Source organism: Hemicordylus capensis, chromosome 5 (genome assembly GCF_027244095.1).
Source record: "Hemicordylus capensis ecotype Gifberg chromosome 5, rHemCap1.1.pri, whole genome shotgun sequence".
In the NCBI taxonomy this organism is placed as follows: Eukaryota; Metazoa; Chordata; class Lepidosauria; order Squamata; family Cordylidae; genus Hemicordylus; species Hemicordylus capensis.
The window spans coordinates 12225493-12251161 of NC_069661.1; the positions used below are offsets into that span (position 1 = coordinate 12225493).

Below are 25669 nucleotides of genomic sequence, written 5' to 3' on the forward strand. Positions count from 1 at the left end.
CCTCAAAGGCAGGATGCCTCTGAGTACCAGTTGCAGGGGAGTAATGGCAGGAGAGAGGGCACGCCCTTAACTCCTGTCTGTGGCTTTCAGCGGCATCTGGTGGGCCACTGTGCGAAAGAGGATGCTGGACTCGATGGGCCTTGGGCCTGATCCAGCAGGGCTGTTCTTATGTTCTTAAGATGGCCCATACCTTTTCCACAGGAGAACATGCCTGGCAAGAAATGACAATACACTGAGGAAAGGGAGAAGAGGTGGTGGCTGTTCTGATTTGACCTTGCAGATGACGTGTCTATCAACATGGTTGGTCACTGAGGCAGGCTGGAGAGGATGCACTTTGAGACTCTGTATAGGTGTAGGTGTATCTAGGCAGCCTTGTTATGGAGTAGAACACCTGTCATGCCCTACAAGGCATATGCATGTTGGCTTGGTTATCCTGCTGTATTGCAAATATTTATATACTGATTTACAACAAATAACACCAGTCTTACCACTTTTATCATGAAGACGTAGCCTTGAGCCACACAGCCAAGTTGCTGAAGGAGCAGCCCCACGAGGAGAGGAAGCTTGTTCCAGGACATCCAGGTGAGTGACATGGGGAACATCTGGGCTGTGCTTCACACCAGAGGGTAGTATTCTGAGCCTTCTTGTAGTTGTCTTTGAGAACCTGCATGTGGTGGTATCTTTAATTCTCTAAGGCATACCTGTGACTAATCGCATGTGTGGCAGCTCTCGTGAGAGTTTGGAGACCTGCTGGATAGCCATGGGATGGGTGGGAGGGAAGAATATGGCGGCTGCAGCAGCGGCTGGCAAAGAGCAGCTGGCCAGAAACGAGGGTGGTGATGAAGGCTGTTGTCCCCTTAGCTAAGCAGGGTCCACCTTGGTTGCATATGAAAGGGAGACTAGAAGTGTGAGTACTGTAAGATATTCCCCTTAAGGGATGGAGCCGCTCCAAGAAGAGCATCTAGGTTCCAAGTTCCCTCCCTGGCAGCATCTCCAAGATAGGGCTGAGAGAGATTCCTGCCTGCAACCTTGGAGAAGCTGCTGCCAGTTTGTGAAGACAGTACTGAGCTAGATAGACCAATGGTCTGACTCAGTATATGGCAGCTTCCTATGTTCAAGGTGGGGGGTGGGGGTGGGAGAGAATTGCGTCAGCCAGCCAACCAGAAAGCAGGGGGAGAAGAAGAGGTCCAGCCAGAAACCAGGGGGTAATCGGCTGGGCAGTGGGGGGGGAGAAGAAGTGGGCTGGCCAGCCGGCCCACCAGCCAAAAAGTGGGGGGTGGGGAGAAGAAGTGGGGTGGCTAGCCAGAAAGGGGGGGGAGGTGGCAGCAGATGGGTGGGGGGGCTGGAGGCACAGATGCTTTGCGCCTGGCCCAGCTAGTTGTCTATAAACTTTGCTTGTTGATTCAAAAACCAGGGCAGGACGAGTGGGGCAACAGCCTGAATGCCCCAGAGAGGGCCCTGCAGCTGGAAAAGAAGGTGAACCAGGCCCTGCTGGATCTGCACAAGCTGGCGCTGGAGAAGGGAGACCCTCGTGTGAGTTGAGAGATGTAATAAGTCTTTTCCATACAGGTACATTCAGGAAGCGGGTCACATTCTTGGCCCCTAAGGCTAGTTAATAATGGAAATGGATGCCTTTCATGCAAATGCTGAAGGGCTGCTACTTGCAAAAATTGTTGCTCAGGTGCACTGCTTTTATATTCAAGCATAATGTCTTACGAAGCTACAGTTATCTCTGTGAAACTTAATCTGATAGTTTATAAGCCTGTTCTGGCATTGACCAATGCATACTGTCCTTGGAATACGATGAATATTTAATAATAATAATAAAGTTTAGTAGTTGGCCACCCCAAAACAAATTGTGCTCTCTGGATATTTGTTAAATAAAACATCCAATAAAATGCATCAAACCACAACACACACAAGCTTTTCAGCAAGCAAAAATACTGTTTTTCAACAGAAGTTCTTATAGTGCCATGTTCTCTTCCATCAAAGGAGAACTTGGACTAGGCCCATTCATACATCATGTTCAGCACTTGTATAAGTGTACAATGTACACAGGTACAGATCTGGACAGAGGTACAGTCATTAGCAGGTCATGCTGAATGCAGGTACACTTCCTTTGCAAACTGAGCAAAGAGGCACCTTGTAAAAGTGGTGGTTCTCTTTATTGATCAGGGGAGAGCAACTGGCCCTATCCATCCCCAGCACAGCATCCCTCCAGTGGCTGTTGCTGGTGTCTATCTTATGTTTCTTTTTTAGATTGTTGGCCCTTTGGGGACAGGGAGCTATTTTTTAACATCTATGTATAAAGAACCCTTGTTGAAAAGCTGTATATAAATATTTGTCTGTCTAACCTGCATTTAAGGAGCCGATACCTATACAGCCTTTAGAAAACCTGAAGTCTCAATTGATTAGGTATATTTCCCTGAGTAAGCTCCTTCAGGTCTTCTGGGCCTCTCCTTCCTCTGTTAGCAAGGGCCAGCCCACAGCTCAGGGGCACACCAGGCAAACCCTGCTGGGTGACACCCCCCACTTGACAGTGGGTGATGTGGAACATCCACCCTTCTTGCCACTGCCTCCAGCTGCTTTCATGGTGGTGGGTAGGTGTTCTGTATCACCTGTTCTCCTCGCCACTGCAGCCCACAGCTATGTACTCCCCATTGCCCATCCATACTCCTGCCCACTGTGGCCAGGAGGATGGGGGAGGGTGCCAATTGCCTCCCTTGCCAGCTTGATGTCCTAGGCAGCCACTTTAATGGGGTGTTTAATGGGGAGCGTGCAGGGCCAGCCTGTCCCGGAACCCTCTAAGGGTATGTGAATTATTCCTATGCGAAGAACTTTGTCAACCTGGGGAGTTCTCCTCTCCACCTGAAGAACATTTGAAAAACCAGTGCTTGGAGAACATCCTTGTCCATGTCTAAGAAGAGTAGGAGAGGAGAGCTGGTCTTGTGGTAGCAAGCATGACTTGTGCCCATAGCTAAGCAGGGTCTGCCCTGGTTGCATCTGAATGGGAGACTTGATGATGTGTGAGGACTGCAAGATATTCCCCTCAGGAGATGAAGCTGCTCGGGGAAGAGCAGAAGGTTCCAAGTTCCCTCCCTGGCTTCTCTAAGATAGGGCTGAGAGAGATTCCTGCCTGCAACCTTGGAGAAGCCGCTGCCAGTCTGTGAAGACAATACTGAGCTAGATAGACCAATGGTCTGACTCAGTATATGGCATTTTCCTCTGTTCCTAAGAGTAAAGCCCAACGGAACTGGTGGGAAGTAAGAGCTGCATAGTGCAGAATAGACTGAGATTTTGGCTTCACTAGAAAGAAAGCTAGACAAATGCCCGAAGCATAACAGGCAGTATACCACTACCCCTCGCTGGAGGCAGGGTTCAAGGGGAAGGCTATAGTCCTCAAGTTCTGCTTGAGGTACAACTGTCTGCTCAAGGCCAAAGAGAAAGCTCTGTATGTATCTCCCAAGGAGAACTTGCTCAGGGAATTGTGGGGGAGGCAGTAATAAATTGCAGCAAGCATGAGGAATGGATTTCATTTCTAAAAACACTCCTCTAATCAGATGTAGAATATTCAGAAAACATCTATTAACTACCTTCAATATTTCACCATGTTTGGATGAGATTCTATCCTTTCTAGCATCGGGCTTCTTGCCATCACTGGATTGTTTTGGCAGGCCTCAAATGGGAGCTCTTCTGAGTTGTCATACTCAGAAATATACATACTCATGTGGGAAGACTTTTGAAAATGTGATTGAGCAGCGAAAATAATTAGTTTGAATAGTAGCAAGTTAGCTAAGATAGATGGTGCTTCAGTATCTGGTACATTCTGTCCCTTGCCTTGAAGGTGCTTGATTATGTCTGGGTGGGGAGGGTAGAAATAGACTGGGGCCAAACAAGCCTATCCCTTGAGGAGTGTGGGTGAGAGAAGTCACACCTGAAAGCATCTAGGACCTTTTGAGTTAAAAGGGGATGTATTGGCTTGGATGCAATACACAAGCATGGAATGTAGTTATCTCAATATAAAAGAAATGCATAAATTGCTAGAGCGCGCAGCTACACCCAGAGATCTTTGATTGCTAGCACATTTGAAAGTGTAATGCTGGTGCCTGGTGTAAATTGCCTAACCAAGAAAACGAAGACAGGGAGAATCCCTGACTTCTGACACTCGGAAACAGCCATTCAAAATGCACGTTGCAAAATAGAAAGCGTCAGAATTCCCGAGCGCTCCACAATGCTCACTCTCCCTTTGACAATGACTCTCCTTGCTTCTGCAGCGAACCTGACACACACATCATTTTGGGTCTAGGATGGATAAAAATGATTCCTTTTGAGGCTGTATCCGAGAGCATAAAACTGCAGTCTGTAGTTTGTTCTAAGGCTGTGAAAGAAGGCAAATTGAAAACCCCTCAACATTTCACTTTAGGCTGGCCTGTAGGCCGCTCTGCAGCAGCCGGGGACCTTGCAGGGGCTGGATTGAGGAGAGTCACTGCAAGCACCGCCACTGGCCACTTCTGCTGTGGGCTCACCTAGCCCTGCTAGTCACTGGCAGAGCCATTCTCTATCCATGGCCCCTGCTAGCCACCACCAAGGCTGGCTAGCTTCCATTTGCCAACCACAACACAGTGCAATGACATCTGGGTGACTCTGGGCCAGTCACTTCTCTCTCAGCCTAGCCTGCTTCACAGGGTTAGTGTGAGGAGAAACTTAAGTATGTAGTACATCACTTTGGGCTCCTTGGAGGAAGAGCGGGATATAAAATGTTAATAATAATAATAATAAATAAAATAAAACCACCATCCAGCTCTGTTATCCTGTATACTCTAAGCTAACTATACCGTGGCTGGTAAATGGGAGCAAGAGGACCATGATTGTAAGCAGAGAGCCCTTTCTCACAATCCTGGGCATAAAGAGGCCGTGGAGGAAGCCTCCCCCACAGACCATCCTTAGGAACCATAAGTGTGACAGTTGGAGCAAGCCAGGCTTATGGGCTTAAAAAGGTTAGACCAGTGGTTCCCAACCAGGGTTCCTCCAGATGTTGATGAACTACAACTCCCAGGGTCCCCAGCCACAATAAATTGTAGCTGGGGATATGGGAGTTGCAGTTCAGCAACATCTCGACGAACCCTGGTTGGGAACCACTGAGTTAGACAAATGGCTGGAGTATTTGTCTAGCTCTCTCTCTAGTCATTACAGCAATGACCTGGTAAGCCAGAGACAAAGGGAAGGCAGATAGCCCTGAGGTCTGCTTGTAAACATCAGCCGCAGATGCCATTAGTCTTCCCTTTGTCAAGGATTCCCAGATGTTGTTGACTACAACTCCCAGCATCCCCAGCTGCAATAGCCTTTGCCTAGGGATTTATTTATTTATTTGTTCGATTTATAGACCGCCCTTACAAAATAGCTCAGGGCAGTTCACAAACATCAAAGACCCTTTAAAACAATTTAAGAGCACTGGAAGGCCAGGCCAAACAGGCAGGTCTTTAGGGCTCTCCTAAATTCCAATAAAGAATTCAAATTACGGATGTCTGCTGGGAGCACATTCCACAGTCCAGGAGCGGCTACAGAGAAGGCCCACCTCTGGGTCACCACCAGACGAGCTGGTGGCAACTGGAACCGGACCTCCTCAGATGATCTTAGCATGCGGTGGGGATCAGTCCGAAGAAGGCGCTCTCTAAGGTAACCTGGACCTAAGCCATTCAGGGCTTTAAAGGTAATAATGAGCACTTTGTATTTTGCTCGGAAACATATTGGCAGCCAGTGCAGCTGTTATGGATTATGGGAGTTGTAGTCAACAACATATGGGAATCCCTGTTAGAGGAAAAACTGGTGGCCAGTTGGCCCTAGGGAGGCAGAATGCCAGGTGAGAGCATGGAATCTCTCATGAGGGAACTTGTTCAATGAACTGTGGAGGAGGGAGGGATAGGCTAGACTGCAGTAAGCATGAAAATTGGATTTCATAGGACCATAGCAAGCTGTCATATACCAAGTCAGACCATTGGTCTATCTAGCTCAGTATTGTCTTCAGAGACTGGCAGCAGTTTCTCCAAGGTTGCAGGCAGGAATCTCTCTCAGCCCTTTCTTGGAGAAGCCAGGGAGGGAAGCCAGGGAGGGAACTTGGAGCCGCCTTCTCTTCCCAGAGTGGCTCCATGAAACATGTCTCTGGCAGCGGTGGCCAATATGGGCAGATTGGAAGGGGTGATGTTAAATGAACTTCAGGTGAGGCTTTCTCTCACTCCTCTGGCCCCATCCCGGCTACTATGCTCTCCCTCACTGTGGCACTAGCCCGTGGCATTAACCCTTCATGCTCAGGCTGGCTATCTGCCCAGTTTCCCAACCCAGAAAACAACCAGTCCATGCACAAAGGTTTAATGTGGCCAGGCACAGCAAGGGAGCGCAAGATGGGGCCAGAGGAGTGAGCTCATCTGAGGCTTGTTGACTGCCCCAGATCCACCCATATCAGCTGCCAGTGGTATCTGATAAAAACACCTCATCTGCAATAAGTTGGATGTGTTCTGAACAATATTCAGAATTCATCTCACATCCTATTTGGCCAATGTTTGGATGAGATCCAACACTGCCTGTTGTTGGACCTGTTGCCAGCTCTTGATATTTTTGGCAGGCCTTGGATATGAAATATCAAGAGATTTCATATCCAAGGCCTGCCAAAAATATCAAGAGCTGGCAACAGGTCCAACAACAGGCAGTGTTGGATCTCATCCAAACATTGGTCAAATAGGATCTGAGGATATATGCCACTCAAAGTACAAATCACAAAATAGAAAGCTTAGAATTCCTGAGGGTAGTGTGTGCTGTGCATACTTGAGTCTCCATAAGATTGACATACCTGATGCTTCTATTCAATCCCATTCCATATCTACACATTTCTTTTGCACGCAGTGAACCTCAAGCACAAAAGCCCATGATCTCACCTCGGACGTAATCTTGCTCTTGGCTTTCTTTTCGCTTTTATCTCCCTTCAGTTCAGAGATCTATAGAAAAGCATAAGTTGGTGACTGTCTTCTGAAGCTGAGAAGGCAAATATTAAAAGCTAGTATAGCCTAGCTGCAGCTTTGCCTCTTTTTCTGTCCTATACATGAAACCATTTGTTCCCTCACAGCAGGCAAGATGAAGATGGCCCAAAGCAGTGAACTTGATATGATAGGGGCAGGGAGTGCCTGTGGGCCTCTGAACTGGCTCAGACAGCTTGCTGATGGGGAGTTAAGAACAGGCAAAGGCAATGCCTCTTGTTGACCCAGCTAGCCTTTCAATAATAGCTACTATTCCCTTGAAAGGAAGTGCCATTAGAAATTTTACAAGGAGTCAACTTCTCCTGACTCTCAAGAAAGGCTCATATGAAAGTCTAAAATTAATTCATCCCCCTATCTCCCCTCCTCTGGATGGATGTGGGAGGCAGCTTACTGGCAGAGACAGATTGAGAAGATTTTAAGAGCCTAGAAAATGCACGAGTCAAGCAGACAATGGACAGAGGCATCTTAGGATCCAGAGTTTGGGCTTTCTCGTGTATCCTGTTGCTAACTTTTAGGAGTGAGTGGCTATCTTTCATCTTCAGCCAGTGCTCAACCTGTATACGAGAAATGGGATAAAAAAGCACCATGCAAAGGTAAATGCTCAGGAACCAGAGAAATTGCTAATGGTAGCGGAACCCCTACTAATGCTGGAAAAGTAACCAGAAATTCATATGGAGGAAAAAAGGCACTATATCCGTGAAACGAGTTCAAGATGCTATATTAGAATGAACCCGTATCAATCAATAATCCAGAAAACTGGGACAGGTACCAGTGGTCTAACAACAAATTCTACACATGCATATGCCCAAATGTTTGAACTCTAATAATAAGTCAATGATCATAGCAAGGAGTGAATATACATATAAACAAACACATGAACATACTACAAGTGAATGTATATAAGTCCATATGAAGAGTAGTAAATGCTCCAACGTAGATGGCAATTCCAAATAAAGTAGGCGTTGGTATAATAAATGATGTCTGAGCATGCATGTATAAAAATATAGCATCACAAAAGGAGACTGAAACTTCTTGCCAGATTGAAGAAGGTCCTGTGAGAAAGTCCTTATGGGTTAACCCGGGATTCTTAAACCCATTTCGGGTGATCCTTCAGCAGAGAACACATTAATTCTGTAACAATAAGACAAAAACTAGCAGGTCTCACAACCAAAAGTTTCCATGAATAAGCATAATAATATCAACAATGTCCTCCCCTCTTATACACAAAGTGATACATACCAACTTATCTCCTGTTTAGATTTGTAATCTTTATAGAGATCTTTATAGACCTTTCCTCTTACATCTTGCTGAGAAGAAAAACGCTTACTGCTTGACAAGCCGCAAGGTTTGAGAATGTATAGTCCGATACCAATTAAGAAAATTCTAGTCAGGTGAAAACACCTACAAATTGGGCACCCAAGACAGTATAAGCACATAAAGGAATCAGCTGTGTATGTAACCACATTCATTAGCAATACTATTTATCATACAGATTGTCGACATCATCATCCTGCTAAAACTGCCAAAGCAGTAAACTAGCACACAATACGTCCTGCTTTTCAGATCACAAATATGTCATGTTATTGAAAGAGTATTGCAATTAACTATTTCAAAAAGCACTATCCGCAAAAACAAACCTCATTACAGTATGCCAAATGTTGTGAAATACAATAACATTATCAGGATGATAAGGTCGAGAGTATATAGTCCGATACCAATTTGGGGAATTCTAATCAGGTAGAAATACCTCCAAATTGGTCACTCAAAGCAGTGTAAATACATGAAGAAGTAAGCTGTGTATTATTACCACATTCATTAACAATACGATTTATCTTTCACATTGTCAACATTATCATCCTGCTAAAACTACCAAAGCAGTGAGCTAGCCGCCAATACACTCTGCTTTTCAAAACACTAGTATATCATGTTATTGAAAGAGTGTTGCAATTAACTATTTCAAAAAGCATTATCCACACAGACACCCATCAATCGAGTATATCAAACATTGTGAAGTACAGTAACACATGTAGTATATGACATGTAACACTTTCTTCCTAATTATGAATCGCAAAGCTCTCATATGCAGATGATAGGTGACAATCAAATTCTAATAAGAAACTGATATGTATAGCCAACCTTCCACAGTAATTGTATAACTAGATGGAAAAATTACAAAAACACTGCCATATCACATGCTGAGTTAAGCCCATTTGGGAAAACCGTATTCAATCTATATATAAAGGTGGATTCCATTCTTAAAAGTAATTGGTCTATATTCTCATGTCCAAATTTTCGTGGTTGGTATTTGAAAATTATACTAAACCTGATATCTTCAGGAGAATATTGGAAACTCCTGAAATGTTCCATGAGAGGTGCTTCCAAAACATTATGTTTTATTCTGGAGCGATGTTCCAGAATTCTAGTCCTCACTTTTAGGAGTGAGTGGCTATCTTTCATCTTCATCCAGTGCTCAACCTGTATACAGCATCTGTGTAAATTAACCAAATATTACAAAGCGGCTGGCCCTGTTCGGACATAATGTCAAACCAGAGGTAAATGTGCCAGAAGTTTGAGTTTGTGATCATCCAAAAGCATGATGCCGTGGTTTCATCACTTAACCATGGCTCTGTTTTTGCTCCCAAAGCTGGACTTGAACCCTCAGTTTGTAGTGAGTTACACTGCTGGAACCTGAGGTTGGAAGGCTGCATTGTGTCGTCCGAATTCTGCTGCCATATTGTCTTGTCTACATTCTGGGTTTTGTGCTCAAGCTCATCCTGCTGCTGTCAAGAGGTTGGTTCAGAGCAGCCCAGAAATGCATTACTTATTTATTTTACTATACGTTTTACTTTTTAACTTTATTTATCTATCAAATTTGTACATTGCCCCAAACTTTTATCTCTGGGCAGTTAACAATAGCCTAAAACAAGTTAAAACATATACAAAAACTTAAAACAATTTAAAAATTTAAAAATCAAACACAGATTAAAACCTAAGGATTAAAAAAGCTGAAAAAGCTTGGGTGAAGAGGTGGGTTTTCATGTTTCTCACTGGCTGCCTCTCGGAGCTGCTGCCCCACCATCTGCATCTTCTTTTTCCTCCTGCTGCTTCTTAGCAACAGGGATGCTGTGTCCCTAGAGTTCATGCATTTAAAGGGACAGAAATGTAGCGATTGCACACTAGAAGCAGATAACACACACACACCATCTCCAAGCAGAGATGCATACAACACAGGTAACTCCTCCTGCCCAAAGGTGGCAGTTACAATGGCTTCACCACGTGCTGCTTTTCCAGGCAGGTAACAGTTCCCAGGAACACCAGTAGCAATTAACTTGCATCGGATCTGCCTTTGGGTCTGGAAGGAGCTGTGCTACATGACACGGCATCGCTTCTCAGGAGGCACCGTCCTTTCTTGCACCCACCATCCAACAAATATTGTGCTTATGCATGACTGTCTGGTTTCATAGTTCGTGCAAGGATGGTGCCGTGAGTGGTGTGAGGAAAGGTTAACATGCCTTTGCCCTGCCAAGGATGGACGATCAATGCCAAAAAGGCATGATTGAATGGGACACACCCCTTCTAACATCATAGCCAATGGTCGCAGCTTCTCTAGCATGCTGACGCCTGGACCACAGTGCAGTGACACGAGGGGAATGGAGCTTGCTAGGATGCCGCTTGGGCGGACTAGGAAGAGGGAGGGGGTTCCTCTGTCCAGAAGCTGCAGGTTACAAAACTGCACTTCAGTGATCATCTGCAGCATGATGATACCTGCATGATTAACTACAGTTTTGTCTACCTGAGGTTTGATGCTAAGTCCATAGTAAGTCTGTAGTGACTCCCCTTCCAAGGGAAAACTGAACCCAAGTAGTGCTGCAAAACCTGGAATGTTCTACCACTCAGATAAGTGAGGTGAACAAAACAGTGTAACACCACCAGTAATAGTAATTTTCACAAATACTAAGGGTCCTGTGGAGTTGATACCAAAATGTTGGGGCCTTTTAGTAGAGTGGGTGGGGCTCTTCCATGAGGCTGTACTTCCTGGGTTTCTTGGGTAGGAACCATGACATTTATAGAGGGGTTCCTAACCTTGACCACTGTGGCTGGCAATGATGGGAGTTGTAGTCCAACAACATATGGGGACCCAAGGCTGGGAAGCTCTTCTTTTCTTCATCCTCAGTAAGCGCGCTTTAAGCTTACTGAACATTTCCAGTCAGCCTCTGTCTCTTCTGCTCTCATCACTTGGGGTTCAGTGAAATGGATTTAGCAGAAGGATTATGTGTATGTATGGGGAGAGATCTTGGTGTCATAGCTTGATAGCCTATTCTCTCAGTGGTGGATTATAGAGACCAGTTTTGGCTGAAGTTAGTTTACCTCTTCATGAAAGAATATCTTTCCATTTATCTCTCCAGTTTTTTGATTGCTAAATGAAGAGGAGGACCACTGAAGGTTTAACTGATTTCGTCACTTACTTTATTACGACGTTTTGTATACCTGTTTGGGACAAGATGGGAATTCTGTTTACAAAATATTGCTGGATATGTGGTTTTGTATTTATTTTATTTTTATATATATATATATATATATATATATATATATATATATATATATATATATATACCTTTTCTTTATGGCAGAACTTGGGTTTTAACATTTTCAGTTTCTTCTCCATTGAATATTCGTGTTCTGAATCGTCCAGGGGGAGTGCTCTGTGTGAGGTTTAAGGTTTATTTTTTCTCTGAACATTAGATTTAGTTTTTTAGATGTATCCTCTTTTTCTTACAGATTATCTTTACTCATTTAAGTATGCTTAAATATTATTACTGTGTGTGTGTTGTTAATCTCTTGCTTTCTTTGCTGTGGATAAGTCATTGCTTTTATTCATGTATGACTATGGCAATCTCAGAGATGTTACCGGTTCTATTTCTATTACTAATAAAAGCAAAAATTCTTTTTTAAAAAGGATTTAGTAAATGTGCAGACATGACAATATGAAAGCACGGCCATGGGAGCACCGACAGATAATGGGAATGGCCACATGAGTGCCTACACAGCAGATATTTTTTGGTTTGCCTGACTTGGTCAGGTAGGGAAACTCAAACAGTTCCAAGGCTGTTCAAGAAAAACTGAATCCTCATTGCAGGGGAGGAAGAATCTTGTAAATTTGTTTCTTCCTATGTAAAAAGCACCCCCAGCACAATAAAATGCTAATTTCAAAAAGGCAGTAGCCCACTGAAAAGAAAGGGGCAGGAGCTTGGCCTTCCTCCTAAGGTAATATTATTGGATAATGAAAGGATAAGTAACATGTTGAGATTTTACCATGGATATTGACTCAGTTCTTTGTGTGGGACATGCCTGTATATACAGTATTTGAATGTACTGGTACAAGACAGTGTCTTGGCTTAGGGGTGGAGTCATTGTATTTATTTTTCTCCTCCTCACTTGCTGACTTGAATTCAAACTGAGAGGTTCTCCCTCTTTCTGCATAAGAGACCGTTAGCCTGTTTATTGTTTTCTTAGCCTCTGTTTTAGTTAGTAATAAATATCAAACTCTTGTTTTTCAGTTAAAGTTGCTTTCTGTACAATTATAGAGGATAAGTAATTTCTCTGAAACAGTAATTCAGTGACGAAGGAAGGTCTTATTTAACCTATAGGCACCTCAGTATCAATTGGGTCGCCAGCATTGTTCAGTCAGCTTCTGCTGGAGATATTGAATTTTAAATATAGAATAATATACACTTATAAATATAAACTAAACTTTTCTAATATAAACTAAATTTTGATGTGTAACACAAATATTGAACATAGACTAATATCATGGACTGCCAAGGTTAATCGGAAGGAGGAACTGTCCAGGAGCCTATTTCAGAACTCCGAGCTTAGTCCTGAAATCATAAACCCTCTTCAAACATCTGTGAGCACTGCAACACGCATGGTTACAGCTCCCAAAGCTGGGAGGAAGTCCCACCCATGAACCCTCTCCAGCCAGCTGCTCATGGTTACAGCACTGTTTTGGTGAAGGGGCAGGGCACCATAATCACGAGGGCTGGCATTTCTGTGATCATCCAAGGCTGCTGTTCATGGAAGCACCAGCCATCACAGTTATGGTGCTTCCCCCTTCAGACAAATTGGAGCCGTAACCATAAGCAGACAGCTGAAGGGGCTGAGTGACAGTACTGGGGGGCAGGATTTGCTCCTTGCAGTGGTGCTTATGAATGTCTGGAAGAGCCTACAAAATCATAGACTTTTAGATTTAGAAGATACCTTGGAGTCCTTCTAAGTCAATCACCCATTCAGTGCAGGAATCTGCTACAGTGTTCCTGATCGATGGCTGCCCAGCCTCTGAAAACTCCAGTGGAGGACAGCCCACCACTGTGCCAGCAGCCTGTTCCACTGCTGAACAGCTTTTACTGACAGGAAATTCTACCTAATATCTAGCTTAAATCTGCTCCCTTGTAATTAAACCTGCCCTAACAAAGAACAAGTCTGTTCCTTGTTCAGGTATTTGAGGATGGCTGCCACTGTCTTCTCTTATACGTGAATTAATTTCAATATGCTTTTATGCTCGAACATGACCATGGCCCAGAACCCTGTCCTAGGAACATAGGAAGCTGCCTAATATTGAGTCAGACCATTGGTCTATAGTTTAATATTGTATACACTGAGCCTATTCTCATGCAAAACAAAACCAGAGTTGAAGGGGCCTCCGGCTGAAACTTTTGTATGTCCAAATGTGTGCAACTGTGGTTCGGAACCCAAAGCGACCCAAGGTTTCCCTCCCGACACTCTGGTTTGAACCTTCCATCTATAGTGGGGTGCCAGTGCCAGTGTTGCGTCCGAACACAGCACTGCAGGCCCACTGTGCTGCAACTAGAGTTGAGGGAGGAAGCTCCTCCCCCACTCTGGCTGTGATTGGCTGCCAGGACTGTCCTTCAGTCCAGAAGGAAGCCGGCACAGCCAGTTCCCCCTCCTCTCTGCAGTCTCCCTGACTGCAGAGAGCCTCCTGTCTGTTACATTCGGACACAAACAGGAGAGTGGGGGAGGATGTGTAACTGCAGGTCCATTGGACCCACTTTCCAGGTTACATCTGAATGCAGCCACTGACTGGCAGTGGCTGTCCAGGGTTGCAGGTGGGAGTCTTTCAGCCATACCTGGAGAGACCAGGGGGGGATTGAAGCAGCTGCTCTATCACTGAGCTACAGTCCCCTCCCTGTCATGGGAACAAATTGGAGCTGGCTTGATTTGGAGTGGCTTATTTAACAAGCTCACCTTGGGGGGAAAGCAGCTGAGCTCCACACTGAAACTTTTTGCAAAGTATGTATATGTGTCTGGAGAAAATAAATGAGATTCTGGGTAAAAAGACTGAAACACTTCAACAACTTCAGCTATTTTTTATGCCTTGCAGAGCCATTAGCAAATTCCAGCAGCCTCCTGAGGTAACACATGGCTGGTAGCAGAGGTTACCTAACAACATACATGCTTTTCTTATCAAATGCTTCTGTACATGATAAATTGGATTGTTTGTTCCTGGTGGGGGGGGAGACCAAAACAAAAATGTCATATTACCAACCAACCCCCCCCCCCCAAAAAAAAACAATCATAAAATATCCAAACAAATGTCCAATTCAGGACACGAAGAATTCAGGTCATGAAGAAGCAAATACCACTGACGTTAATTACAGAAAATGTTCTTAGCTACAGTTGACCCTTTATTTCTATCAGAACAATATTGTTCTCAAGCAATCCCACCCTGCTAAGTCATCTTTCTACTCACAAAGCTGACTGGTGATTGGTTAGAGTAGAGCATTTCCATTGGGGGGCACCACCTGCCAATCACAAATTTATTTGCCGCTACATTGCTTTATACCACCTGGATTATATGCTTCTTTTCAAATAGAGGCTGGGCAAAAGTGGGTGTGTGTCAGTATCAGTATTATAATAGCTTAATTTCCTAGGGCACAGTGAGGGGTTCTCAGGTATGTCAGAATGTTCATATTGAGTATGAGATGGCTGTGACCCAAATGGCAAACCTGGAGCTGAATGCTAGCTATGTTTATTTGTCTCTGGTAAGTTGCTCTTAAAATGGGAGCTATCCTGGCCATGGGTTAGCTGTACATGTGGGCGTGCTTTTGGCCTCTCTTTTCACATGCATACTTGGCTTTAGATCTGTGAGTTCAACAGGATTAGTTGCAAGTATTTCGATATGGATTCTCAACAGAAAACAGTCTTAAAGCAGTTTACAAAGAAAAAGAGGGAAACGAATGGTTTTCTGTTCTCAAAGATTTGCAGTCTAAAAACAAATGCAAGGCAAATAACAGTAACAGCTACTGGAGGACTGCTGTACTGGGGGAGTGTTGGTCTTGCAGCAGTAAGCATGAATTGACCCCTTTGCTAAGTGGGGTCTGCCCTGGTTTGCATTTGAATGGGAGACTACATGTGTGAGCACTGCGAGATCTTCCTCTTAGGGGATGGGGATGCTCTGCTGAGCACCTGCATGCAGAAGGTTCCAAGTTCTTTCCTTAGCATCTCCAAAACAGGGCTGAGAGAGACTCGTGCTTGCAACCTTGGAGATACCACTGCCAGTTTGTGTAGACCATACTGAGCTAGATGGACCACTGATCTGCCTTAATCTGATCAGATCTAAAGGCAGCTTCCTATGTTCCTAAAGGGCTGAACAGGGATAACTGCTCTCCACCACTTGATATGAGAACCATGACTTTAAATCAGGCATCCCCAAACTGCGGCCCTCCAGATGTTGCTGAACTACAACTTCCAGTATACCCAGCCACAAAAAATCATGTCTAGGGATGCTGGGAGTTGTAGTTCAGCAACATCTGGAGGGCTGCAGTTTGGGGATGCCTGCTTTAAATGGTGTCTCTCTGCTATGCTAGCAGGTGTTCAAAGTAACCAAGAACTGGGTTCTTTAGCTGTGATGAGAAAGTAAAAGTTGCTTGCTGTTAGATGTGAAAAGTAAGTAAACTTTAGCTGTGATGAGTAAGTTAAAATTGCTTGCTGTTAGATGTGAAACCTGGACCATCAAGAAAGAAGCACATAAGAAATTGGTAGCCTTTGAGATGTGGTGTCTCTGAAGAATATTTAAGATTAAATGGACCAGCAGAACAACAAATGAAGAAGTACTTTGAAAAGAAAAACACAAACAAATAATACAGACCACCAAGAGACACAAACTGGAGTACTGCAGACATCACCTCGGAGAATTGAATTATCAAATACCATAACTAACGCTAGAAGGAAGGCTAGCAGGAAAAAGATCAAGAGGAAGGGATAGATGGATGGATGACCTGAAAGAATGGGTAGAAATAGACACATAAGTTATCATCCATGATTCTAGGGACTGCAATCTATGGCTTTTGCTGGCTGCCAGCCCCCCAATCAGAGAAGGCACATGAGGAGAGAGACTGAGATCAATAGCAACATGAGGGGGAATCAAGTAGTAACCAGTGTGTAACAGATATATATGTATATATCTGTTAAGTCTCTCCTTGATGGTGGTTATCCATTCTTCATTTTTTAAGGAAAAAGAGCAATACTGAGAGTGATCATTGTGAATGTGTGGCTAACTGTACCTTACCTCTCACTGCTGCTTCTGTTCTCCCATTACCCCAAGTCTTATCAATTTGACCATGGTGATGTAGCCTTGAGCCCCATGGCCAAGTTCCTGGGGAACCAGTCCCAGGGGAAGCATGCTGAGAATTTCCTCCAGTACCTGGACAAGTGAGGAGGCCATGTAGTGCTCCAGGACATCCAGGTGAGTGAAGTAAAGATCTCGACTATGCTTCACACAAGGGGATAGTATCTTGAGGCTTCTTGTAGATGACTTTGAGTAGTGGTGTATCCACAGGTGTGTCTTTAAATTTGACTCTTGGCACAGAAGCCAGAGCAGGACAAGTGGGGCAGCAGCCTGGATGCCCTGGAAAAGTTCCTGCAGCTGGAGAAGGTGGTGAATGCTGGATTTGTACAAGCTGACGAAGGAGAAGGGAGACCCCCACGTAAGTCTGCATTAAATGTTAAAACACTTGAATCTATTTTTCTATAAGCAAGGCCAGACAACTTGAATTGGCCTAATGCAGTCATTTCCAGCCTGTGTGGTGTTAATTACTCCTGTGCTGTGACAAAGATAAAAGGCTCCAGTGAGCCCCAAGTACATACTCACTGACAGAACAGTCTGCTTTATTGCTGCATGACTGTTCTAGGCTAGCTGTCTTTCAATTGGCCTCTACTAGGGGTAGGCAATTCTTCACAACACTCAGTGAATCGACCTAATTAGGCTATTTGGTCACTCCATATGTGGCTCTTGTAAGAGGAAGGCCAAGCTCAGGGATCTGGCTCTTCTAGGGGCTGTCCAGACCAGGGGCCCATACATTAGCCCCTGTGGCTAGGGATGGTGGGAGTTGAAGTACAACAGCTAGGGATCTAATGCTGAGAACCCTTAGCCTAGTCTGTATTCCTGGACACACAACTTACTTTTTGGGTAGAAGTGTGGGATGTGGCTTCCACTTTAATACAAAAAGCATCCATACTATAAGATTTGGGAAATACTGGTCTAATTGTAGCCTAGACTTGAGAGACTGCAGCAATGTTTGCTTCTAAGCCAACCTATTGCCTTGTGGGGCACTTCAAAAGTGCAAGTACTCAAAGGCTAGCACTAAAACTTCAGATAAAGTGAAGTTCTGAATATCAGATTTCTCTTTAATGTGAGACAACTGAGCTCTCAAGTCAGACAGGCATCTATTTCTTGAGGTGGGGGAGGGGTGTTCTATAGAGCCCTAACAAAACCTTCCTCTTTCTGTGCAAAGTTGAGGTTATACAAGGTTAGTTTCATGGTATGCCATAAAACTGGTGATTATGTAACATCTTGCCAGTCTTGGGGTGAGATATGAAAACAAAAATCATGAATATCCAAGTCTTGTCTGTCCCACAAGTTGGATTTAAACTATTCCTTACCCACAGAGATTATTTGAAAACGTATGTTCACCTGTCTCAAATAAGGGTTCTTAAAAGCTAGCTTTAAATAAGCTGCACAGACTGTCAGTTTCTCTTTGACCCCTTCACCTGTGTGACTTGCTGGAGTCTGAATACCTGGAGGAGCAGGTGAAGGCCATCAAGCGGCTGAGAGACCACCTCACCAACCTGAGGTGCCTGGGAGTGCCCCAGAGCGGCATGGGGGAGTACCTCTTTGACAAACCCACCTTTGGGGAGAACAGCTGAATTCCCATCACTGAAACTGTCTTATATGTGTGTTTCTCAAAAATAAATGTCAAAACTAATATTGTCAGGTGAGTTGATCAGAGAGGCAGAGCCCAACTCTTCATAGAACTGGCTAGGAAAAGCCCTGTACACTTCCTGCTCCTGCACATGTTTCTTCAAAAGCAATTCCTGCTCTTCCCCCACACTGGTAGTTGTATTTTGCCACAGTAAAAATTCAAAGCATCCCCCCCTCTTGCTGCACTATAGTAGATGTGAGGATAGGCAAAGCTGTCTTGTTGAAAGAAATGGATAGAACCTTCCATGGTTTGTCGTCTAGTTTCTATGAGGGTGTTCTTTGGTGGGGTGCCTGGGGAACATCAACCCTAAGTGTGGCTCTCTGACTATCCAGGCTAGTGTAAAGCTTTGGCCAAAGTTGAATATTCTGTGCACACTCTCTCTGGCACCAGGTGGAGACAACCCTTCTTCTCATCATTGAGTGCTGTGCTTTGCCTAACACTGAGAGGCTTCTTTAAGAGTGATAGTCTTCCTGGGCCCTACATCTTCTCAGAAGGCATGCCCAGACTGGGAAATTAGCCTGTTCCCAGCACCTTCTTGCTAGAGCTCTTAAGAGAGGGCTCTGTCTCTCTTAAAGGGCCCTCTGTCTGGAGGTCAGCACTGTAGGAGATGGTTCTCACACTGAAGGAGTTTTTCACCAAGGTGGTCTCTACCTGAAACATAGTAAAGATGATAGATTGCACATCTTCAGTTGCAATAGAGGCTGCCAATAGGTCTCTGGACAAAATACAAAGTGCTAGTTATAACTTATAAAGCCCTAAACGGCTTAGGCCCTGGGTATTTAAGAGAGCGTCTTCACAGAGATAGGTCTTCTCAGTCGCTAACCTGAGATTGTGGAATGTGCTCCCTGCTGAGATATGATCCTCCCCATATCTGGCAATTTTAAAAAAACACCTGAAAACCCATCTTTTCGCCCAAGCTTTCTCAGCTTTTTAAAACTATCTGTTTTGATTTTATGGTTGATTTTAAACTGTTGATTTGTTTTAACTTTTATATGTGTTAATTGTTTTATCTTAACCATCCAGAGACAAAAGTATGGGCAGTATAGAAGTTTCAATATAATAATAACAACAACAACAACAAGAAAGCCTTTGATTCGTTGCCTCACACATGGATACTAAAATGTTTAGAAACAACTGGAGTCAGCAAAAACATTCAGATATTTATATTAAAAAGCAATGAGCATGTGGAATACACAGTTAACAATCAATGGTGAGAAACTTGGACAGGTTAGCATTAGAAGAGGCATTTTCCAAGGGGACTCACTATCCCCTCTGTTGTTTGTAATCGCCATGACCCCACTTTCACAAATACTAAACAAAACAGGCCTCGGATACCAAACATTTAAAACATCAAGTAAAATCAACCATCTGCTGTACATGGACGATCTGAAGTTGTGTGGAAAGTCCCAGTCAGAAATCGAATCACTGCTAAACGCTGTCCGTATATTCAGTAGCGATATAGCAATGGAGTTTGGACTAGACAAGTGTGCTGCATTAATAATGAACAGAGGAAAAATAAGAAAAACAGAAGGAATAGAACTGCCCAATGGAAGCAAGATCAAGAACCTGGAAGAGAAAGAACCTTACAAATACTTGGGCATTCTCCAGGCTGATAACATCGCACACACTGAAGTTAAAAGAAAAATTGGAAGTGAATACAGCAGGAGAGTTAGAAAAATCCTCAAGTGCAAACTCAATGGCGGGAACACCATACAAGCCATAAACACCTGGGCTATACCTGTTATAAGATACACTGCAGGAATAATAGACTGGACCCAGGCAGAGCTAGAGATGATAGATCGTAAGACCAGGAAAATCATGACCATCAATCATGCTCTGCACCCCCGCAGTGATGTCGATAGGCTATACCTCCCTCGCAGCTCAGGTGGAAGAGGAATGCTGCAAGTCCATCAAACAGTAGAGGAGGAGAAAAGAGGCCTTGAAGAATATATCAAGGACAGTGAAGAAGATGCACTTCAAATGGTCAATAATGCGAAACTATTCAACACCAATAAAAGAAAGCAGGCCTACAAGAAAGAACAAGTCAAGAACCGAACAGAAAAATGGAAAAAGAAGCCACTGCATGGTCAATATTTGCACAATATAAGTGGAAAATCAGACATCACCAAGACCTGGCAATGGCTTAAGAATGGCAACTTGAAGAAAGAAGCAGAGGGTTTAATACTGGCTGCACAAGAACAGGCACTAAGAACAAATGCAATAAAAGCAAAAGTCGAAAAATCAACCACAAACAGCAAGTGCCGCCTTTGTAAAGAAGCAGATGAAACCGTGGACCACCTAATCAGCTGTTGTAAAAAGATCACACAGACGGACTACAAACAAAGGCATGAAAAAGGTAGCAGGGATGATACAGTGGAACATCTGCAAAAAATACAAGCTACCTGTAGCCAAAAATTGGTGGGACCATAAAATTGAAAAAGTTGAAGAAAATGAAGATGTAAAAATATTATGGGACTTCCGACTACAAACAGACAAACATCTGCCACACAATACAACAGATATAACTGTAGTCGAGAAGAAAGAAAAACAAGTCAAAATAATTGACATAGCAATACCAGGGGATAGCAGAATAGAAGAAAAAGAAATAGAAAAAATCACCAAATACAAAGATCTACAAATTGAAATTGAAAGGCTGTGGCAGAAAAAGACCAAAATAATCCCAGTGGGAAATGTCACCCTGGGTGCAGTTCCAAAAGACCTTGAAGAGCACCTCAACACCATCGGGGCCACAGAAATCACCACCAGCCAATTACAAAAAGCAGCTTTACTGGAAACAGCCTATATTCTGCGACGATACCTATAACAGCAGCAACAACATTGACAATAAAATTCTGGCATCCCAGGTCCTTGGGAAGGACTCGATGTCTGGATAAAACAAACCAGTCAATAACAACTATCTGACTGTGTAAACAATTATAATAATAAAACTTACAGAGCAAGCTGTTGGGCCCAAATCCATCCATCCGTCATGCCCAAATAATGAACTCTCATTAGCATCTTGCTGGTTCTTTTTAGGATGGGAGGCCTCAACAGTAACAAGAGAATTTCTGTATATCCATTTGTAGGCAAAGAAACATTAGCAAGTTTCAAGAACTCTTGGGGCTGACAGTGCCCAGCAAATACTATTATCATATGCTTTTTCACTATCAACAAAAGCTTTTGGTGGTTCATATAACCACTCTTATTCAAATTTAACAGTCCCAAAATGGTTTCACAATCTAAAAAGAAAACACAAAGACACCAACAATAATTGCTGGGAGGGATGCAATGCTGAGGTGAATAGAGATAGTTGTTATCCTGCTCCCAAATACAACCACATCATATTCTACATTTTATGTGACTATAGATGTTGGTATAGCTTAAGGAGAATAGCTTAAGGAGCATGCTCAGAAAAATAAATAAATTGAGACATTTGTTTTGGTTTCTCTAAAGGCTGAGTAAGTGATTCATAGATTCTATTGTTTATGAACAAAAATCATTTTTTTTTCAAGATCAGAGAAACACAGCCCCTCATTGTCTGAACATGTTTTGTTCTCTAGGGTCTCTGTCTTCTAAAAATGGATTTTGTTCTTAAACGTAGTTATAAAACTAAATAGATTTTATCAGCCATGGGTGAAGTAATTCTCTTGCTTAATAGAGTGCAAGCAAGAATCCAAGAAGATTCTCACTTATTTCTGTCCCTCTCAGTAGTGCTAATTTTCTTCTTCTGAATGAGAGTCATGCTTGGGGGTGGGGGAGTCATTTTGGAAAGCCACCTGTTGTGCTGCAGAAACAAACCCTCGTGAGAATTTTGGAAAATAAATCCAAGGGTTCCATAGAAATTCATCAGAATTTTTTCTCTCCATATATTCCCCTTGAGAAATTTCAGAGAATATTGGGGGGCATGTTTTCCAAGTCTATAAATGATACCTGCATATAGATCTTTACCTGTGTTCACTGCACACAGATTGTACATGTGCTGAACATGTGTGAATGATGATACATGTATACATTGTACACAGGTTATAAATGCATTGAACATAGCATGTGGATAGGGCATTAGGAGGCCCTTGGTCCAGTTATCAGGGCTTATACGAACCCCATCTGTGTATATACATCACAGCTAGAGAGAGATCAGATGGCAGGACTGTTTGCCTGCTAACTACACAGAACACAGTTAAGAGATTTCACAAGAAGAGATGGTACACTGGCCAAATGAATCTGCCCAATTATAAAATACTACCTGGAGATGTCTGCTAGAGATGATGATGTTTAGAGAGTTGACAATGATATGATAGAAGTATTGCTATCTGAGAATATGCTATTTAATTCTTTTCACAGGTTTTGCTGCAAACCTGTTTATCATCTGATCATGCAACAACCGAAATGGGGGAAAGAAATCTTTATTGCCCATAGTTGTAATCTAATTTGTCTTGCCTAGGATGACAAGAAATAACCCATCACAACTCAGCTTGGCTAACAAACAGCACTGAAATAAAATCTGGGATAGTATTGAGATTCGTGAAATAACAAATTTGAACCTGAAGTTAGTGGGTTTTTCAGACAAAACACCAGTGCCACTCAGACAAGGAAATCAAGCCTAATTGTCTTGGATATTGTTTTTTTAATCTAGCAGTTTGGTGAGCAATCAATTCCAGCTTGAAATACTGAATATAAATGAGGATGTTTCAGGTCCCACCAGTGTTTTCAAGCTGGTTTTAATTTTGAATGTGGGCATCAAATAGAGATTAACACCAACAATTTGGGGTTAATTAGAATTGTGGGCCTGACACCCCTTAGTTTTACATTTTACAAAAATAAAGAACAGAACAAAAATAATCAGAAAGCACAATGGACATGAACAGGAAAAGAATGAAAACAGGAAGGCAATTAGTACTGCAGCTGGGAATGATGGGAGTTGTAGTTCAACAACAGCTGAGCCAAGGTTGCCTACCACTGCTGTAGGGTATAGTACAGGGCTGCTCAACTTTGGCCCGCCTGCAGATATTGGCCTACAACTCCCATAATTCCTGGCTACTGGGCACTGTGGCTTGGGATTATGGGAGTTGTAGACGTAGTGCAAAAACAGCTGGAAGGCTGAAGTTGAGCAGGCCTGGCATAGCAGATATTCCCAAGCTTGGGTCCCCAGATGTTACTGGACTACAACTCCCATAGTTGAATGGATGGTGGGAATTATAGTTCAACAACAACTGGAGAGTCAAGGCCTACCCTTGTCCTACAGCTGCTCAACCTTGGCCCTCCTGCAGATGTTGGCCTACAACTCCCATCATCCCTGACTACTGGACACTGTGGCTGGGGATGCTGGGAACTGTAATCCAAAAACAGCTGGAGGGCTGAAGTTGAGCAGCCCTGCCCTACAGAATGAAACTGCCTCAAGAAAAAGAAACTCACCATGTTTCTTAAAAAGAAAATTAGGAACTGCATGTTGGTATGCAATTTTTATTGATGCATTCAGCATGCATGGCTATTAATTAACATAAGAACAGCCCTGCTGGATCAGTCACAAGGCCCATCTAGTCCAGCATCCTGTTTCACACAGTGACCCACCAGATGCCTCTGGGGAGCCCATAGGCAAGAGATATGTGCATGCCCTCTCTCCTGCGGTTGCTCCCCTGCAGCTGGTATTGTGAGGCACCATGCCTCTGAGGCTGGAGGTGGCCCACAGCCACCAGACTAGTAGCCATGGATAGACCCGTCCTCCATGAATCTGTCTAAGCCCCCTTTAAAGCCATCCAAGCTGGTGGCCATCACCACATCCCAGGGCAAAGAATTCCATAGATTAATTATGTGCTGTGTGAAAAAGTACATCCTCTTGTCGGTCCTAAATTTCCCAACCTTCAGTTTCATGAGGTGACCCCTGGTTCTAGTGTTGTGAGAGAGGGAGAAAAATTTCTCTCAGTCCACCCTCTCCACTCCATGCATAATTTTATACACCAAAATCATGTCTCCTAGCAGTCGCCTCTTTTCCAAAGTAAAGAACACCAGATGCAGTAGCCTAGTGTCATAATGAAGCTGCTCCAGGCCCCTGATCATCTTGGTTGCCCTCTTCTGCACCTTTTCCAGTTCTACAATGTCCTTAAGATATGGTGACCAAAACTATACACTGTACTCCAGATGTGACTGCACCATAAATTTGTATGAGGGCACACAATATAGGCATTTTTATTTTCAATCCCCTTCCTAATTATACCTAGCATGGAACTGGCCTTTTTCACAGATGCCGCACACTGAGTCAACACTTTCAATGAGCTGCCCACCATGACCCCAAGATCTCTCTCCTGGTCAGTCACCGACAACTCAGATCCCATCAGCATAGATGTGAAGTTGGGGGGGGGGGGGTTTGCTATCATTATCATGAGTGCATTCTAATTATCAGAAATGAAGTCTGCTGATGTTCAGACACCCTTTCCTCCAGCAGATCTCATAAGGTCTGGACACTGATAGGTGCATAGATAAGGGAAATAAGTTTGCATAAGCATTTTAAAGCATGATCTACCATTTAGCTTCCCATATTCCCACACAGCAATGAGCTTGCTCACAGTACCTGAATCTGGGATTCTTGAGGGGCCTGGTCGACTCACTTTACTTTTCACACTGTTATTAGTCATTTTTAACATCAGCGAACATAATGCAACTTTTGCCTGACTTGAATTTTTGAACTGTGCCTATGTATTTTTGGAACTGCACATTTTTCCTGGACTTACACATTTTACATCTGGGTGCACATTAAAATAACAACATTGCTTTGTGACCTTAATTTACACATTTTTTCAATAGCTCCCCAGAGAGAGCACCAACACGAAGAAATGCACTCAGTCTATGCATGGTTAGATTCCCCACCCCACCCCTGAATGTATTTCTTCTCATTGGTGCTGTTTGGGTGAACTCAGATTCTCCTGACAAACTTCTCCAAAGAGAAAATAATTTATTTTGGAGGTGGAGCAGGTCATCTGAGGCCTTGATTGGTGGATGGATTCTTCAGCAACACATTGAGAGTCTGGTTGATCTTTCCCTCCCCCATAGGGACATAGGAAGCTGCCTGGTACCAAGCCAGACTATTGGTCCATCTAGCTCACTATTATCTACACTGACTGGCAGCAGATCTCTGAGGTTCCAGGCAAGAGTCTTTCCCAGCCCTTCCTGGGGATGCTGCCAGGTAATGAACCTGGAACATTCTGCATGCAAGTAGATGCTCTACCACTGAGCTACAGCCACACCCCCTAAGGGGATTATCTTACAGCAGACAATGCTCCATGTAGTCACCAATGCAAGTCAGGGTAGACTCTGCTTAGCAATTCATGCTCACTACTACAAGACCAGCCCTCCTCATTCCTCCCTATT

General features: G+C 43.6%; 1 pseudogene; it reads left to right on the forward strand.

Moving 5' to 3' along the window:
- The first annotated feature begins 327 nt into the window (after positions 1–327).
- LOC128326410 (ferritin heavy chain A-like) lies at positions 328–18251 on the forward strand (annotated as a pseudogene).
- The last annotated feature ends 7418 nt before the right edge of the window (positions 18252–25669 follow it).